The sequence below is a fragment of the Zonotrichia albicollis genome, chromosome 8, assembly GCF_047830755.1.
Source record: "Zonotrichia albicollis isolate bZonAlb1 chromosome 8, bZonAlb1.hap1, whole genome shotgun sequence".
NCBI lineage: Eukaryota > Metazoa > Chordata > Aves > Passeriformes > Passerellidae > Zonotrichia > Zonotrichia albicollis.
Window position 1 is genome coordinate 29,101,277 of NC_133826.1, and position 18,305 is coordinate 29,119,581.

Genomic DNA, 18,305 nt, shown 5'->3' on the forward strand with positions numbered 1-18,305 from the left:
GGATTGTTTTCCATCTCCTTTGCTTCTCTGACTGTGAATCACAGGCAAATGGGTGGGAATTGTAGTGGCCAGTGCTCCAGGTCCTCATTCCATCCCCACCTCTGCTGGGAAGGTGCTTTTTCCTGTGGTTCCTGCTCCTGGTGCTTTGAGATCCCTCTCTGCAGAAGTCCCCAGAGACACCTGGATAATACACACACAGGGGTTTGGAACTCCCAGCATGAGCACAGCTGTCCTCTCATGCCTCCAGCCCACATGGTGTCTTATCCTCCAGCCTGCAGGCAGTGGGTTCTTTGTCTTGGTTTGGAAAGACAGGAGTCTGCTAAGGAAGGCAGGAGCCTCCCCTGAAATGGAGAATGTAAACCCTCCCCACTCTTCTGAATTGCTATAAATGTTAAATTAAGGGACTCTCAGGCAAAAATATGGGAGCAGGAAATAACGGTTCTTTAATAGGAAAAGGAAAAAATAAAGGATAAAATAAACAATGTAGTACACTAGAACAACACTGACAGAGTCAGAACCCAGCCTGACACCCTGTGGGTCAGGGTGTTGGTGGCAGTCCTATTGACCCTGTTGCAGTGTCAGGGGTGGTTCTGCTGGAGCAGGGATGTGCAGAGAAGGATGTATTCTTCCTCTGAAGATCCAGTGGAAGGAGAGACAGCTGCTGTTCCTCTGGGGAATCCAGTGGAGAAGCCGTGCTGGTGTCTCAAAACCTCTGGATTATATCTGGGTAGGAATGCTTGAAACCTCAGATTGTATCTGGGTAGGAATGCTTGGCTTCTCCCTCTGGGCTCACATCTCCCAATGGGATGCTGCAGTTCTTATCAGCCATGCAGTGACATTCAATAGTCTGTTATCAGCAATGTCCCCTCCCGAGGGAGGTGTGAATGTGGTCACTCAAAGAGAGAGATAAAGCAAACTGCCCACTTCACAAAGGTAATCTGCCATACAGATGGCAATCAAAAACATCTTGCCTTGCAGTCTTCAACATATTGTGGGGACACCTTTCTCCAAGCTCACTCCTGGTTATGAAGATGTCTGGGCTCTCTGGTACAGCCCCACGTGCCTTGTGCTTTTAATACCATCCACAAGTTGCTCTCTGCCGACTAAGATTAATTGAATATGTAAAACAATAGGTGCAAGGAATTAATACAGGGCTTTGTAATACAAGATGACTTTTATTCTAGTTTGAATACTTCACACAGCAGCTATAAGTGCATTAGTTTTATTGATCTATATTCAGAGAATTATTTAAATGTACCCTCTGGTGCTGAGTGTCAGGGATTTTCCAATGCTTGCCACTATGCATTTTTCATTAGAGGCTAGCGAAGGTAGATCCAAACTTTGACTGCCCAGGCAAGATTAATTTCATCTTGACAGCCCCAGCCAAGCACAGGCAGAGTGTTTTGAGAGCTGACCACTAACCATGGTCTCACACCACGTCCCCTGGAGCGGTTTCCTGGGCTGCCTCCTTTGGGCTCTCCTGCCTCGTCAGCCTCTCAGTGCTGCCAGGGTACACTGGCTCCCAAACACCCTGGCTCCAGCAGGGCTTTTCTTCTGCATTCTGTTTTAAAGAATGAAAATGGATGGGTTCCTATATATAGCTGAAACTCTTGTACTAAAACCCTGTCTGTACCATGCATACTAAGCCTGGCCTGATCTTTCAAGGTCAGATGTTTGGCAGGTGCCAACGCTCTGTAGCTGGTAGGGCATTTCTTCCATCCAAATGTGACCGGATTGCCTTGTATTTAATCAGATTTTTTTTCCCTGCTTTTGTCTAAAAATGCTCAGTTCATTCTCTTTCCCTTCCCTAGTGAAGAATTTAAAGAAAAAATTATTTAATCAGATTTTTTTTCCCTGCTTTTGTCTAAAAATGCTCAGTTCATTCTCTTTCCCTTCCCTAGTGAAGAATTTAAAGGAAAAAAAAAAGAGGTAAAAGAACAACTTAATTTCTGATGAAAAGCATTCTCAAGTTTTTCTTTTAATGATGTTTGATAGCTGTCCCTAGTCAAAGGAAACCTAACTTGTTTAGGATGAAAAGGACTAAGCTTCCCAGAAAAAAACAAAATGTGATGGGGTTTAGTGGTTAGAAGGGAGGCAGGTGGGAAGGCAGCTTTGCCACCAGGTTTGTAGTGAGGTTGGGTGAGGAATGGGAACTCCTGTTAACCCCCCTTTCCTGCACTGGGCTGCTTGTTAAGGCCATGGGGAATCTCTGGTGTCTGGCAAGAGGCTGAGCTCACACTGCAGCCCTTTCTCCAGGGAGGACACTGAGAAGGTGTCTGTCCTTTAGCTGACAGCCTAGTGAGACTAAAACTCTCTGAGTTTTCTGTCTCTCTGCTAAATTGGGTTAAAATTAGCTGACAGGTTCCAAAGCGATTGAAACACAGAAGCCTACGGTGTAATTGCATAAGCCACTTTCCTTGGGAACCAAGCTAAAAAGCAGCAGCATGTTTTACTGCACTTATTATAACAATCATTCTGTGTCTGCTTCAATGTGCACAGCACTGTCTCGATGTGAACTCGAGGAATGCTGGAGGGGTACACAGCCCGTGGGCCTCCTTGGGAGGGGGTGTGTGGATGCATGCAGCAGTGAAACCTTTGGCATTTGGGATCCCAGCCCAGCAGAGGTACTGTTAGCAACCCTGCTAGTGAGGCTGTGCCTGTTACCATCTAAAGCCTCCTCTGAAGCTGGCCTTGCTCCCCCTGTTTTGTCCTTGGGGCTGGAGGAAGGAGCTCTCAGGGGATGCTGCTGCCTCTGTGCTGCTTTGCCTTAGGGCTGCTGCTTTCCCATGAGAAGGTTAAAACTCCAACTCCCATCCTTTCAGGATCAGGGGATGGGATCTCCTCTGAGCCTTTCAGCAAGGAAGTGCTGCCGTTTTCCTTGTACTGTCCCAGCTGACAGTGGCTGCAAAGCTGTCCCTGGAGAAGGCTGCTTGCAGCCTTGCTGTACAGGTGGCCCTCAGGTGTGTCTGCTCCTCCCAGGTGTGTCCTGTGCTCCAGAGCCAGGGCAGAGCCTCACAGGGCTGTGCAGTGTTGGGGGACATTGCCTCTGCACTCTATGGACACTTGGAGGAAGATCTTTGCTTTAATATTTTAATGTATTTATTTTTTAATGAATGGAGGGGGTAGGATGGAAAACTTGGGGTCACATGGGCCCTGGCATCACCATGTCCCCATGTGTTGGGGAAGATGAAACAGGAAAGCCTTATAAATATGATTGCCTGGCAAAAGATTTGGAGAATATAGAAACTATAAGTGAGATTGAAATGAAAGCAAGCTTTGAGATCCCTCAGTTACTGAACAACTGGAAAACAATGGTGCGGCCAGCTGAAGGTAATCCCCTTTTGATGGAACAAGACCTTCTGCTTGCAGGCAGCTCCAAGGGTCAGAGCAGACCCTACAGCTTGGCAGAAGGGGCCCAAAGAGGAGTTTTTAGGGTTTAAAATGTAACACAGTATGGTAATGTAATGATTGTTATAGGCTGTATATAAATGCTATAGGATTTGTATATTGTATTGGATTGGTTAGTGAGAATTAGAATATTCAACACAGAAGATGATTTATTGTATTGTAGCGGGAACTTCACACTCTCACTCTTACTCTTACCTCTTACTCTTACCTCTTGTCTCTTAGCTCTTGCCTTTTACTCTCTTATGCTTTTGCCCTCTTACCCTCTCATCCTCTCTCTCCCTCTTTGGGGCCTGCTCTGAGCTGTGGCTGGCAGCTCCCAGAGGGCCCTGCCCCCAGGCCCTTTGCAATAAACCACAAATTCTCGACCTGGCTGCCGAGATCTCTGCTCTCCATCCATCCTGACCGTGCTACCCCCCGACTCTCTTACACCCATGGCTCAGCATCATCCCCACATCGGGGCCGGGAGGTGGAGCCGGGCTGGGCATCCCCTCTCTCTTGCTGGTCCAGAGCCCTGCCAGGCCCAGCAGCCCCCCAGAGCCTGCCAGGCGGCTGTGGCGGCGGGTTCGTGAACTTGGCTATGTTTTATAGCCACTAGAGGGGGGTCAGAGACTGCTGCCTTGGGCTGCCGGCTGCGTTGAAGCCCGGCTGGGGGGCTCGGGCTGGGCCCCACCGGGCACGCAGCCCTTCCCCGGCTCTCAGCGTGCTCCCAGCGCCTTTCCCTGGGGAAGGACGGGCTGGCTGCCTCTGCTCCGCTTTCTCCCCATGGGGATGTGCCGTGTGAGCAGCGCTGGGTTAGCAGGGAGCCGAGCTGGGTAGTCCCGCAGCCCACCGAGCTCAGCTCCGGCAGCACTCTGTAACCCGGAGCCAGCTGGTGTCCCCCAAAGTCTTCTCTTTGAGCCTGAAACCACCTGAGTGGTGTCCCCCTTCTCTTTGAGCCTGAAACCACCTGAGTGGTGTCCCCCTTCTCTTTGAGCCTCAAGCCACCTGAGTGGTGTCCCCCAAAGATCTCTTTTAGCCTCAAACCACCTCAGTGGTGTCCCCCAAAGTCTCCTCTGAGCCTCAAACCACCTGAGTGGTGTCCCCCTTCTCTTTGAGCCTCAAGCCACCTCAGTGGTGTCCCCCAAAGTCTTCTCTTTGAGCCTGAAACCACCTGATCAGCTCTGGGCAAGACCCCCTGAATTTTTCTGGCCCTTCTTCCACCTCTTGTGGGTGGACATCCCTCTGTCAAGGTGTGCTCCTCCAGGGAGCACATCCTGTGGCTCTGCAAAGTGACACCCCAGTGTCACTTTTGTCCAGCCCAGGGAATGTGGTTTCAGCCATTGCTGAAGGGCAGGCACTGAGATTTGCCCAGGAACATCAGGCCATTGGGATCTCTGGAGCAATTTCAGCTGGCCAGGAGCAAGTCTGTTTATTGTCTCTGAAACCAGGCATTCGAGGTGCTCAATTTCCTTTGCTAGCAAAGCCCAGAGCAGTGTTTTGTGCCAAGATGAGAAGAGATGTTCAGAACACTTTTATAGCTCATTGTTTTCCCCTGTGGGCCCCTCTATGTGATTTTTCTAAAGGGGGAGGAAGTGCTGGATTTTCCATTTCAAGGTGCTGCTCTCCAAATCCTGAGTGACATGAGCCATAACACTTGCAAACTTCTCACGGACACTTTGGCAAGACTCAGCCAACTTCTGAAGAGAGAGGAAAGGATGAAAAGAGCTTGATTGGCCTTTGTAGAGCCCAGCACAGGAGCAAGAAGGACTTTTCTCCCTGGGAGCAATACACCTCTGCTGCTGTCACATGGTGGATGTTCCTTGTGGCTCTGGAGCAGGATGAAAAAGCAGGTCTGGAGCAGGATGAAAAAGCAGGTAACTCCTGAGTGGCATCAAAATGATGTTCTAACATCCCCCCAGTCGTTGCTGAGAGCACCCAGTCCTTAACACATCACAGGAACAGCCTGCTCTCCATGTCACTGGCAAGTGATGAGGCCTGGTTGCATTAAATGGACGGGAGGGATTTGGCCTCTCTACCCCTCGGCCTCCCCACAGCTCCGGGATCGTTTTAAGTGCAAGGCTGTGGATTATAAATTATACAGCACTTTATAATCAGGAAAACATCTGCTGGGTGCTCTTTGCAGTGGACAGGGCCAGCCAAAGGCTCCAGGACACGGCGCGTAGGGGTTGCACCAATCGCCACCTGTCTGCTCCTATAATCGAGTTGATTTTTTACCATCTTGACACCAGCTTTCAAGATGCATGATCTATGTGTTTATTTAGCTGTCTTTCCTGGCGTCCCTTAGTTTTGAACTCCTGTAAATCCTCCCACAGTTGGATTTCTGCACTTTTCAGAGATTACATTTCCTGACAGTACATTTCTCCTTCCCCCTCACTCCGTTGACAGCTCAGGCGAGGCTCCAGGGACCCAAGTGTTCAAACCTGGCTCTAGAAAGCTGAGCTCTGACACAGAGTGGGTCTAACTTGCCAGGGCTGAGGAACTGGCACTGCTATAAGCAGTAGAAGTGACCCACATGCATTGCTTTGAGGTTGAAGTTCCCCTCCAGGTTCAAAATTGATCCAGGGGCTGTGTCAGCCTCCAGGACTTGACCATGTGTGCCCTCTGAGAGGCCCTGCTCAAGTAATTTCTCCAGACCAGAAAGGTAAGTGGACTTGATGTGGCCAGAACAGCAATTTTTATTTAAAAAGCCCAAATTTTGGCTGTCAGGCAGAGAATTTTGCAGTTTGGTTTGTTTGGGTCCCCGTGGCCCTTGCTCACTGATGTTCTCATTTCAACAGGAGTTAACCCACTCAAGAGCTTCCAAGGGATCCCAGTTCAAGGGATTCCCTGAAGGATTTCATTATTAATGCCCTTGTTTTTTCACAAAACCGTGTCACTTTTGTCCTTTTCTTTTGGGGAAGTACAGCTAGTGCTGAACTTCACCAGCTTCCAGATGTTTACAGATGGGTGAATACTTGCACACTACTGGGAAACAACATGCAGCAGCCTTTGCTTTTTGGGCTTTTTTCTTCCAGCAAAGCAGGTGTTGTTGGGCAGAGCTATAGCCAAGAAACCTCTGAAATCTGTGGCATGCTTCCTACAACCCTTAGCCTCTGACTGCAGCAGCTGGAAACAAATCTCCATGGAAAATCTGTGTGAGTTTTAAGGGTTAGCATGGGCTGATGTGGCCTTCCAGGTGTGGTTTGCAACCAGCCTCCCTTTCCCAGCCTGCCCCAGCACCTTATGTTCACTCCTTGTCCTTTTTTGCCCCCTCTGGCCTTTTTCTTATCCCTTTCACAGAGCTCTTGTGCCTGGTCCTCAGCCCCTGTGCTGCCTGCCACAGTCCCTTCCCTTCTCTGCTCCTGTTAAGAAGAAGAAAGGAAAAACTTCCAGGATCCAGAGCCATCCTGGCTCTGCCCCATGTCCTGCCTATGCCACTTGATCCCTGACTCTCTCCCCAAACTTCTTAGCCACCAGTGACATGTGAATTAATTTATTTACAGCTTTAATACCCCTAGAAGGAGTTTTCTGCTTCCCTGCATGCTGAGGGTTTCCCTATCTCTCCAAGAGGATTCCTGGCTCTGGCAGGTTCTGTGCCTGATATTTTTCTGAAGCCAGTGTGAACTTTTCCCAGGTGCAAATTCATGTTTAAAACCCTTGCAGTTGTGCTTGGACCAAGTGGCATTGCCACCCACAGCTGACCCTGCTTCTGAGCTCCTCTGCTGCCTGCAGCAGCACTCAGAGGTGTCCAGATAAAAGGGATTTGAATGTTCTGTGTATCTCAGGACAAAATCTGCCAGCTCTGTTACCAGGCCCCAGCTGTACCTGCTGTTTCACTCATCCCTCAGTGGTGCTGCCTCCTGCTCTGTTGTGCCATTTTAAACACCCAGCAGGAACAAAGCTTCTGGTAAAAGTCTGGTTCCTTATGGCTTTGGGCTAAAGTCTTCAAGTTTTCACCCACTAAAGATCTGGCTGGACAGCTGAACCTGTGGGTAGGTGACAATACACCTGCATGTGTGTGACACCTTGCTGCATCTTCATGCTGTACCTGGCAGCAGCATGCTTCAATGCATTTGTGGGGCCATGACTGAGAAACCCACATTGTCCTAACCAATGTCCCTGAACTGGCTTCTTTTCCCCATCCTTTCCAACATGATCCTCACTGCCAGGTCCTCTCAGCCATCCTTGTCCAGTAGGGATGAGAAGAATTGATGACTTACCCTGGCATGATTTACCCCTCTGCATAATGAGATGTTGGAGGCTCTTTTTCACACTAGGCTGGAGAGTTGCCTATATGGGCATCCTGAAGCCTTGGGCTTGAATGGAAACCCATCTCCCACTAGCAGGAGATTGGATACACCTCATCATCCCTTGTGCATATTTTTGCCTGCCATGCAATCGCAGGAAAATAGGTGAGGAAAGATTGATCTGTAGGTATTAATTTTATGGGGTTGTGTGGAATCCACCTCCCATCAATTTGCCAACAGGTTAGGAGAGCCAATGTCCTTATCATTTCCCTCATTCTGGCAGGGAATAACCTGCCAAATGAGGTGTCCCTTTATAAGGGTGTTATCATGTAGAACAGCGAAGAGGATTTGCACCTCTAATGGCTCTGTGGTAATTTATATGGCATTAATGCCTAGTTGAAGCCTGGGTCTTTGTTGGTTTACTCCTTGGGAGAGAGATCTTCCTGTGCTAAACTGCTCCAGGTGGGAATGGAAACGTGCTGGGAGCAAACAGGTTCCATGGTGAGGTGGCTGCAGTTTGAGAGCAGAGCCTGCCCCACCAGACTGCCTATATCAGAAACAATTGAAGCCATGTTTGCTCCTGCCAGGCTGCTTGGCCTGCACCAAGGCTGTTGTGATCTGCCCACGTTGCATGTGTGTGCTCCTGGAGAAGGTGGCTTAGATGGAGCTCGATCCCTCAGTGAATTCCCGTTGTCCCCATCCCATTTTCCCAGTGGTTCAGTGATCACCACGTGTAGTTCAGGGCTGATGAGCCTTGCCCAGCCCAGCTCTCACCACCAGCCTGTGCCTTCCCATCATATTTAGGCTGGAAAGGACCTTCCTTGGAAACTCTCCCTGCCACCAAGAGCTGGCAATGTGGCTTGCTAATGGTGTCACTGTCAGACTTTGCCCTCTAGGTCTCATCTTTGGAGCCAGCACCCTTATTAGAAATACAACCCTTCTCTTCCCCCATATTTTTTTAAAAGTATCACTGAAAACTAAGGCACAGAGAAATGGAGTCCTTTGCCCAAGGTCATTAACCAGCTGCAGAGTCTGGAGTAAGAGCGTCCTGATTTCCTGGTTTTGTGTCACGAGTGTGAGCAGCCCTGATGACAGCAAGGGCTTTACTGTAAGGAAGGGGGGAGGAAAAAAAAAAAAAGCCATATTTCAACATGCTTCTTGCTCTGTCCCTGAGTGCATCCCCCAGGGTGAGAGTGAAGTCAAGAGGCTGCTGTGAAAGGGTTATAGCCGACCTCTGATCACAACCGATTAATGACAGCCCCGGGGAGCAAAAGCCCTTGAGCTGCCAGCAAGGAGGTGAGCGTGGAAAAGTGGAGAAGTTTTAAATGCAGCAGCCAGAGTCCAAAGTAGAACAACAGCCGAGGAAACAGCTGTGCCTGGACACAGTGCAGGAATGGGGGGGATTCATCCATCCCCAGCAGGACGGATCCAACCCTTCGATGTGGTCTGACCTGACTTGTTGCTCTGAATTTGCTGGTGAGAATTTGGGGCTTTTAGATTTGTTTGTTCAAATTAAGCAAAAAAAAAATTTTACTGTGAGGGCGGGTTAGCATTTAGGTTCAAGCAGACTGCAGCAGCATTGTGTGGGGGATGAGGAACACTTGTCAAACTAGGGAAACTGAGGCAGAGCACCAGGATGGGGCGGGCAGAGCCGGGACCAGGAGGAACACCCGCTTCTCCCTGCACCACCAGGCATCCAGCTTTGTGCTGAGCTCAGCAGAAATCTTGCCTTAATGTAATTAAAGGATGAGCAGAAGCATCTGCAGGAGGCTGTTTACGAGTGGAGAGGAGGGCATGCCGGGAAGATGCTCCATTCCCAGCTCCAACTGCTGCACAGGAGCATGACCCTGGGCCAGGATGGGCATGGCTCGGATGCTCTGCAGCTTTCCAGCTCTTCCATGAAGGGCTGAGAGCAAACTGGCTGCTAATTCAGGCAGGGGCTGGCTGGACTCAGCGCTACAAACGGCGGGATGGGTGAGGAAAGCCATGCTCCTGCTCCAACAGGTCCAATTCTGCTTGTTAGACCTTGTCAATAGTTTCCTGTCAAAACCAATTCTCTGTCAAGCAGATGTTGCTTTTTTGGTTGGGTTTTTATTTTTTCTTTTCTTTTTTTTTTCTTTTTCAGCCAAATTTCTTGCTTTTGGTGCTTGGGGCTTTGTTTTTTTTCTCCTTGCTTAAAAAACATTGAAAACAGGATTGTCAGCTCTCAGAGTCTGAATTTAAAGGCTCAAGCCAGCAAGGTCTCCAAGTGTATTTTTGATTTTATGTCAAAAGAAAAAAATAAAGAGAGGAAGGGAAGAAGGTTTTAAAGAACTGATTGTCATGGTGGAAAAACACATGTTAAAGAATGTCAGGAAAATTACCGGGGGCCTTTTTTCTGTAAGACTCTTTGATGGCTTGTAGTTGTGAGTCTGAGGGTGGTTCAGATGGAGCAGAGCTTGTGTCTCTTGAGGTGGTCCTATGGAGGAGTTGCACTTTGATGATCCTTGTGAGTCCCTTCCAACTCAGGATAATCTATGATTCTGCGAGCTTAGGGACAGGGATGGTGGCAGCCCAGCTCTGGTGGCATCTGAAGGTCCCTTGTAGTGTGTCCCACTCCCTGTGCAGGTTATGAGGTCTGCTGTGTCTCCTCTGCTGGTTCAGCTCAATGGGCAAAGCTTGCACTCAACGTTAAACGCAACAGTTCCTCAACATAGCAAAAAAAGGTGTGGCTGGAGAAATGCTGCTTTCTTTAGGAAGCTTTGGGTAGAGTCTGTGCTCTGTCCATGGGATTTGGAGCAGACAGCCTGGGTGGCAGAGGTGATAGAGAGGTGCTGTCCCACCCTGAGGGAGCTCAGTGATGAATTTTGTCCTTCCCTGGCCCACTGAGTGCCCACCTGGTGCTGGGTGAACATCTGTGGTGTCTCTGGCAGCACCATCCATGGTTTGAGGGTTGATGCTGTGCCTCACTGATCTCGGAGCTACACGTGGACGTAGCTATGACTTGCACAAAGGAGGACCACACTGGGACCCAGAGGCTGGAGGGTGCCTTGCTCTGTGAGGATGCATAGAGATAAGGGAGACCTGAGGGGATGAGCTGGCCCCAGGCTTGCCAAAGCTTTTGGGTGTTGCCAGAGTTAATGCAGGGCGCGCGTGCGCCTCTGGCGTGTGTTTATGCATGCAAAGAAGTGCCTGCTGGGGAAGGAGTGGAAGGCTTGTGATTTATCATTGCTCTGTAATGGGTGCCTTGCTTCTAGTGAAAGAGGTCAACATCCCTGAGAGATACCAAACCCCCTCCTTATTAACGTCCTGTTACAGCTAATGGCTTGGGGTAGGGCAAGCAGGTCTTACAAGGAAGGCATTAAAGAACAGCGCGGCTTGGAAGGGAAGCCAAAGAATTTACAGCAATATTTACACAGAGGCTCTCCCCAGAGATAAGGAGGTACACAGTCAGCTCGGGAGATAAGCACAGCTGTGGGACCAGGCAGAGCAGGCACTGTTGTTTGTGCATCTTGAAGTTCAACGGGATCAGAAGCCAGAGCTGTGTGGTGCGGGAGAGGGGGATGCGAGCAGGACCACACACGCCAGCTGGGACCTAGCCTCTGGAGGCACAGATGTTGTGTTTGCTCAGGGGCTTGCAGTGAGAAATGGGGCCAGCAGTGCTCCCTCAGACCCCTAGACCCGAGCCCCAAATCTAGGCTTGAAGGTATGGATTATTATTAATGCAAGTTAATGAATGCAGTGTCCCGTCCTGGTGAAGATGTGGAGATCTGGCCCAGATTCATGTCCCTGGCAGCCACCATGTGTCCTGTCCACCACATGTGACAGGTTGACAGCTCTTTCTCAAGCAGGTCCTGTGAGTGCAACCCAACTCCATCTCCAAGAGTTCACCTTGATTCCACCTGAAGAGCCCTAGGACACTTTTCACAGCCCAAAGGGAAAAGGCAAACCTCTACATTGAATTGAGGTGAGATACAATTCCTAGACAAGCATGTGCCCCAGGACACAGGTTGTACAAGGTCACCCAACCTGGGGAGCAACTGAGAAACTTCATCTCTTTCCTGTCCAGGTGGTGTTGCAGTCAGTTCTCCCCTCCTTAGTTCTTTAGCTCCACTTTTCCACCTTTCCTGTTGGCTCTGAGAGATGTGCAGTGCTTCTGTGTGCATCTGTGTTCAGTTGTCCCTTTGCTGTGCTGGCTGAAGATCCCTCAGACCATTCTCAGTCTTCTCCAGCCACTTGTTGGCAAACAAGCCAAAAACTCACATCCTCATCCAGCAAAATCTCCTGACCCAAACCAGGCTGAAGACATAAGGATTTTCCCTTGATTTTTTTTTTTCTCATTGACAGCACCAGACTTGGGATCTAGTCATATGGAGCAACCTAATAAGCCCTGTGCATAAAGCCTTACAGGACAGCCCAGCCTGCTCCATGCCCCCTTCCTGCATCAACCAGACACCTCCCCTCTCACTCCTGGTTCCTTTATGTGCTCTGATCACCCATGGCCACCACATCATCCTGTGCTAGGCTGCATCTCCACCATCCTCCCTGGCCCCTAATAGCACTCGGCCACTGATCTCCAAGCACTCCATCCATCATTTGACTAGCACATTATTTATTTACCATGGGGGAGAGAAAGGAGTTGGGTTGTCTGGAGAACGTATTAAATTTTCATTTGTTCTCATTGATTACTGAAAGGAAATTGCTGAGTTATGCCATCGGGTTGGACAATATGGAGAGCATCTACTAGAGGGGGGGGTACTGGGTGTGAAATAGGGGCAGAGTTGAGGTTGTTTTGAATATTAGATGGAAGTTACGGTGACCATTTAGCTGAGCAACCTGATGAAATGCATCATCTGCTTCCCTCAGTCTCTGCTGTAGCTGCTTGCCCAGACTCTTCCTGGTTTCTCCTGCCATATGGGACACACGTGGTGCTGTTTCCTCCTGGCTGCTGGGTGAGGAGCTCTCACTTGCTCGCAGGTTTCCCCACCGGCTCCGAAGCACCGTGCGTGTGCGTGGGAGCGGCTTCTGGCGAGGGCTCCTTCCCCGTCTGCAGGAGCTGCTCGGCCTCTTCCAGCTCATCCCAGCCAGTTTGGAGACAGTTGCCTCACATATTTCTTCTCCAGGCATGTCTGGGCTCTCTCCCCCTGCATTTCCGCTGTGGTGGTTAGCACGTTATTTATGGCAATTTTTTCCTATTTTTTTTTTAGTATGTACTAATATCGTAGGTTGCACAAGAATACTGGCTTTTCCATAGGGCTCCTTGTCATCCAAAAGCTGCTCATTTTTTCTTTCCCAGCCAGAACTGGCATCCCAGCCAACAGTGATGACTGTGGTTCAGGTTTTCCATGCTTCAAATGATTACAGTTCACGTTTTCCATGCTTTGATGCCCACCAAGGACTGGCTTGGAGTCTCAGCTGAGCACTGGCTCACATTACTTCATCTAAGTCCCATTTTCTAACCAAGTTAAACAAAAAGTGTCATCTGAACCTCATCAAGACACCAGGGTTGCCTTAACTTTTGGAGGAAGTCTTTAGTGAAAATGTTGAAATCTCATCTGAACAAGTTGGAGAAGAAATTCTCCTTGGTGAAAAGTCTCATTGCTGGGATTTTTGAGGACAGGCACTGTTTTCTGGGTTAAAATGGCCACCTGTGTCTCACGCTGCCTGAGGACTGTGGGCTGGGGAAGTCCCCACATCTCTGAAGAGGTCACCTTCATCTCTCCCTCTGACCCCACTTGCTGCCTCAGGTCACAGTAAACCCTTAATTCAGGGAGCCACAATGTAGAAGTGGAATGTTTTTATTGGGGTTTTATTTTTGCAGTCTGGAGGATAATCAGGGGTCCTCGGGTTTCTGTGGGAGTTGAAAGAAAGGACAGAGCAAACTGGCACTGTTCCCAGTCCAAAATGTTTTCACTAATTGCATGCAACCTTCCTTACAGGAGAGAGAGCCTGCAAATACCACCGGCAGTTTAATTACCACTGTTGGTTCACGTTGGTTTTATTTATGCTGCTCCCAGAGCTGTGTGTGAGCACAGTGCGTGTGTGTGTGTGTGCAAGGTGGGATGCACAGGGAATCATGGATGGCTTGAGGCTCGAGGGAGGGAGCTGAGGAGCATGTGTGTGTTTATTTGGGGATGTGAAGCCTTTCCAAAGAGCCCTGAGGTACCAGGTGGCAGCACCCCAACACCCATGGCTGGTGTGGGTTGGGAAGGGACGGTGCCAAGCTGAACATGGGTACAGGGGTGAGACCTCTGGATTTCCAGGCCTGTTTCCCAGAAGTGCTTGGCTTAGCCAGCAGGCTGACTCACCTCTGAGCCCCGTGGTGGATGAGCTCCCCTTGCGATCCTTCCCCTCCTCAAACGCAATGCGCTTCCTCCCCATCCCGGAGGGGGGGAGAGAGCGGCACGGGAGGAATCCGACACGAGCAGGCTGATGGCTGCCGTCCCAGTGCAGGCTCAGCAAATGGGGCTTGTGATGGATGAATGTGCAGGGCAAGAAGTAATAAAATGGGCCCCAGTCATGTAATCTTCCATTAAAATGAAATGCATACCAGAAATGAGGCATTTCTGCAGCTTGTACCATCTCCCACGGAAGATCATGAATAAAAGAGGCAAGTGTACTGTTGACAGATGCCGGCATGCATAAAGGACAGTTCCTATAAAGGCAAAGCCCCGGCTAACAGATGGACTAAAGATGTGAGATGCAGGAAGATTTACCAGTCTAAATAATTCAAGGGAATGTCGTATGGGGAGGCAGTGCTGGAGAGGGGAGCCGGCAGAAGGTACAGATGGAAAGGCAGGCCAGGCCTTTCCCACAAACCCATTAAGAACGTCGCTTGTCTGAGTGACAGTATGTCGCACAAGGCACCAGCAGAGATGGGTGGATTTGCCTCCAGCACTCCTTCTGCAAGGTCAGGAGAAGAGGTAATCTCAAAGGTTGCATCTATTTGAGGTTTGCCTCCTGCAAGGCTGCTTTCTCCAGCCTTCCTCCTCTTCCACCTCTTCTACTTCATCCCTTCCTCACCTGCTGCTGGGCAGAATGGGAGCACAGAAATGTTTCTGTGGCCACAAGCAAAGGGTAGATGTGGCAAAAGCATTCAGTGCTCTTTTCTGCCTTGCTCAGATCTCTGGACATCCCTTGGACTTGGAAGGGGCCTGGGAGCTAGTGCTGGGTGCCCTGTGCCCATTAAGGGCATTTGATGGCTTTACAGAGCTTGGTGGAGAGACGTGGCTGTTGCGTGACATTTCCGTGCCCTGGCGACAGCAGCTGGAAAAATTTTGTTGTCTTCTCAGAGCTGTCTGAAGCATTGCAGCGTGTTGGGAGGGCTCTGGCAACACGGGATGCAGGGATAAGCTGATGTAGGAACTGGCACAGAGGATGGGGCATTGTGGTGGCTGAGAGCAGGGCAGAGGATGCCCAGAGCTCCTCTCCCACTGTTCCCTGGGAGCCTGGGGTTGGCTTTGGCGAATGTGAGGCATTTTGGGAGAAGAGGGAGGATAAAGGGCAAGATGCAGAGGGTTAGATAGAAGTCAGCGGCAGCTGCTTGGCAGAGATTGTGCGCGCTCTCCGCTCGGAGAGGACGCCTTCCCCGGGCTCGTCAGCCGTCTGCAGCACGGCGATTAATCATTGGTGTCAGAATCCCTAATCCTATTCAATGGAAAACAAACAGCACGGCATCCAGCCCTGTGCTGAGCCCAAGCAATTAGCATGTTTACATGGGCTGGGGAAGCTCAACAAAGAGTGGCCAACGGGGGCCACGGGAAATGAACCCTTGTCAGCCCCTGATGTTCCCAGCGCCTGGGATCCCCAGGCTCTGACTCAGGCCCAGGCTTGGAAACGTGGCTCCAAGCAGTTGGATGCAGCTACTTGCCACCAAAAAAAGATTTTTCTTGATTAGGGCTCAGGTGTCTGTGAGTGTGGGCAGCTGCTGAGGTGGGGGGATGTGTCTGGTATGGATGGTCAGCTGGGGAAATGGGGATCTGGAGGAGATTAGGGGTTTGCTCCTGCTTAGGCTTTGAATCAGTAGCAAAAGTAGCAGCCAAAGCCTTTGCAATTCCAGCAAACTCAGCCCTGATGCCAAGCCCTTGTCCTCATTCTTCCTGCTCCTTTCAGGCCCTCCTCTCTGCAGCAGCATCTCTCTCGCTGGAATTATTGTGATGTCTTTGGGTGCTCTGGGTTAGGATTGGGCTCTGCAGGGCCAGAGATGTGCAGGACCAACATCCTTGCTGTGTCAGCCCTGTCCCTGGGGACTCAGGTCCCTCACAAAAGATTTAGGGAGGTTTGAGAGGCGGGTTGCAAGGAAACACACACGACTAACCAGATAAATCTGTCCCTTGTGTGTTCTATCCCCAGGGCATTGCAGCAGCCTCAGATGAAAACCTTTCCCAAAACAAGAGAAACAAAAAGCTTCCTCAAAGTGGATGGAGATGCTGCACAGACTGCCCTGCCTGAGCACCTCTGCCCTGCTCTGGGTTATTTAACTGGGTTCTGCAAACATGATTTCAAACAGCAAACAGCTAAGCAAAGGGAGCAAGACATAACCTTTGTTTCTGCAGGACCTACCAGAGGCTGACAATGTGGGTACGTGGGCAATGGGAAAAACAGTTTATGTTTTAAGCTTCGTGTGACCTCTGGAGCTTCTGGGCATTGGAAGGTGAGAGTGAGACAATCCTCACAAGCACTTCATCCCTCTCGAAATGAAGGGGCTTTCCTGGGCACACAGCTTTCCCCCTTCCCTCCCAGAAGTGTATCTGATTTTTGGGGGTGGAAAAAAAGAGGATTGATTCAAATAAAAATGTATTTGTATGAGAAAAATTATTTCCTTCCATGAGTAAACACATAGTTTGAGGCAAATTTATGGCTTTGGCCTGGTCATTAATATCTGGTTGTCAAAAAGTATTGGTTTGAACAAAAATATGTTGTAATAAAAATGCATTGTTTTGAAGAAATTTATTGTCCCCATGAAAACCTATTCAATTCAGAAAGATATGTTGATTTCAATGAAAATCTATTTGTTTTAAGAGACAGAGAGAGGGAAGTTGCACTCAACTGAGAACCGGGGGCTTCTCTCAGTACAGATCTCCCTGCAGTCCCTTGGCTATTAGGATGGGGAAAGCTGGAAAATCAACAACTGGGCAGCAAAGGAAACCTGTAGGTCTTTCCTGTGCTCAGTGACCATCCTCCCAGCTGAAGAAAAGTGCCCCAGCTTCCCTAGGGCAAGGAGTGGGAGGTGGTTGTCTCCATTCCTTATGGATTGGATGGCTTCTTCCACAAACAGCTCTGCTCACCCTGCAGAACTAACCTTTAGATGACTTTTAAAGGTCCTTTCCAGTCCAAAGGGATTTATCCAGCCCATGAGGGTCCCAGGGAGTGGCTTCTCATGAGGACCCACCTAGAGCTGAAAAGGTCTGCACATCTTGCAGGTGACCTGGAGACCTTCAGCTTCTGCTTCCTGTCTCGAGCCGCACATGAGCAGCAAGAATGTGTTGGTGAGTACCTGAAGGGGAGATGGCTGTGTCCACACTGATGCCCAGAGCAGCTCCCCTTGGGCTTGGTGGCACGAGGAAAGGGCCTGTTTTGGCTCAGGGCAGCTTTGTGGTGTGCCTTTGTGGTTCTCTGAGATGGGACTGAGGTTTGCTATCTTGCCTAAGCCTCTTTCCCTGCCAGCAGGGACTGGATGAAATTCACCCTGAGCTCCAAATCCCTAATGCTGCCTTAGCTGGGATTATGAGAGAAGCCACCGTGGTATCACCTGAAATCCACCTCCCGGTGCCTCCCGTTTAAAACAATCAGCAGATGTTTGCAGTGGGCTTTTTCTTTCATTATGCTCCAACTCTGCTATTTAATCAGCTTCTTCCTTCCTCTGTTTGTACAAGGTATCGCTCACCCATATTAAAGCGGGGGAAGGGAAGGTGCGAGATGAAAAAAATAAAAGAAAAATTAAAAAAATAAAATTGCCTACCCGAGAAATGTCACTGCTGCAGTGTTATCCCCTCCCTGCCAACACACACACGGGTGCTGGTGTCAATGGAAAGGTTGCCTCTGATTAATATTAATAAAGAATTAGAGCTGTGTTTGTCATGATCACTTCGTTTGGTATTGCTCTGTGTGGCAGGTGAAAGCAGAGGAAGGAAAGGAAGAGGTCTGCACGGCATTCATTAATCATTTCATCAGGAAGGAGTTCAAAGCAGAGGCCAGCCTTAACAAGGGCTGCAGGCAGAGATGGGACCATGTTTATTCAGATGTTCCTCCTTACATCCCTGACCTCTTGCCTGGTCAGCTGATATGGGCCTCCAAAGCTGAGATGCCCTTCAAGGATCCAGGCCATCCTACCCCCAAACGGGGCTGGCCTGGTCTTGTCTAGGTCAAGGTGATGTCACATGGAAGTCTGACATAGGTCCACCATGGGTATCTGCTCATCAGCTGAAAAGTGACTCCTCAGGAGGTCCTTGCTTCCCCTTTGGGAAGGTCAAGAAGGTTAATGAAGAGTGGTGAGACCGTCCTTTGAGAAGCTGCCTGGTGGTAAACTTCCTTCTGCATGCTGGGACTCCTCAGAAGAACAACCCCTCGGGCCAGGTGGGCGGTGGCCAGGACCTGAGAGACACTTGTAAGACACAATGGTCTCTGGGAGCTCTTGGAGTAAGCCCTCAGGAGCCATGTTCCATCTCCAAGGCAAGGCAGTAGGGATACACT

The 18,305-nt window shown here is 49.7% G+C and overlaps 1 long non-coding RNA gene across 1 annotated transcript in view; it reads left to right on the forward strand.

The window, feature by feature from the left end:
* LOC141729755 (uncharacterized) overlaps nt 1-17,456 on the forward strand; it is a 40,491-nt gene extending 23,035 nt beyond the window's left edge. Inside the window, exons 4-5 of the long non-coding RNA XR_012581203.1 lie at nt 15,966-16,266; nt 17,036-17,456. This is a non-coding gene — a long non-coding RNA (uncharacterized LOC141729755). The remainder of the gene's footprint in view (nt 1-15,965; nt 16,267-17,035) is intronic.
* Nucleotides 17,457-18,305: the final 849 nt, after the last annotated feature.